The sequence below is a fragment of the Cannabis sativa genome, unplaced genomic scaffold (assembly GCF_029168945.1).
Source record: "Cannabis sativa cultivar Pink pepper isolate KNU-18-1 unplaced genomic scaffold, ASM2916894v1 Contig3, whole genome shotgun sequence".
NCBI lineage: Eukaryota > Viridiplantae > Streptophyta > Magnoliopsida > Rosales > Cannabaceae > Cannabis > Cannabis sativa.
The window spans coordinates 6,165,831-6,166,817 of NW_026870039.1; the positions used below are offsets into that span (position 1 = coordinate 6,165,831).

At 31.3% G+C, this 987-nt stretch overlaps 1 non-coding gene across 1 annotated transcript; it reads right to left on the reverse strand.

Moving 5' to 3' along the window:
* Positions 1-446: 446 nt before the first annotated feature.
* On the reverse strand, positions 447-553 carry LOC115708429 (small nucleolar RNA R71). The gene has a single exon (XR_004009930.2). It is a non-coding gene; the product is annotated as a small nucleolar RNA R71 (small nucleolar RNA).
* Positions 554-987: the final 434 nt, after the last annotated feature.

Here is a 987-nt window from a genome sequence, read left to right on the forward strand (position 1 = left end):
TGGTAAAAAGAGTAGTAACTTTAGGTGAAATTGAAAGTGTTTTTGAAAAATTAAGCATAATGGAACAAGAACCTAATATTGCGCAAGAAAAAACACTACTTGAATATTTTTCACCTATTTCATCTAATGCTCCATCATGCATTGTTTTGCCTACTACTAATGCCACTCATTTTGAACTTAAACCATCAATCATTCAATTGTTGCCTTCTTTTTATGGTTTAGAAAGAGAAGATCCTTACATGCATGTAAAAGATTTCTTAGATATTTGCTCAACTTTTCGTTTTCAAAATTTTTCGGATGAATCGGTTAAGCTTAGGTTGTTTCCTTTTTCTTTAAAAGATAGAGCCAAAGCTTGGTTAAACTCACTTCCAACCGGAACCATAACAACTTGGGATCAACTTTTTAATAAATTTCTTGCCAAATTTTTCCCCATGTCCAAAACTGATAATTTAAGAAGAGAAATCTCCGAATTTTATCAAAAAGATAATGAAGAATTTTATGAATGTTGGGAAAGATTTAAAGATTTATTATTAAAATGCCCCCACCATGGTTTTGAAAAATGGAGACTTGTAAAATATTTTTATGATGGTTTAACCCCTTCAAACCGACAAATGATTCAATCTATGCATACCGGAAAATTTTTGAAATTACAAGGGCAAGAGGCTTGGGAAGCTCTTGAAGAATTGTCTGTTAATTCACAACAATGGAATTATTCTGAGCCTAGGTCTAGAGCAAATAATTCACCTAAAAGAGGAGGAAAATATGAAATTAAAGAAGAAACTGATTTGAGAACATCTTTTGAAAAATTAGCAAGAAAAGTAGAAGCCTTAGTCATAAGTCAAAATATGAATTCTCATGTTCAACCTAAAAAAGATGTTTTTGCTAGTACTTGTCATAATGATCAATCATGTCCTTCTTTTCTTGAAACATTTTCCGAAGAGGCTAATGCATTACATTCATATGGTAAACCAAATGATAGCCCATTTT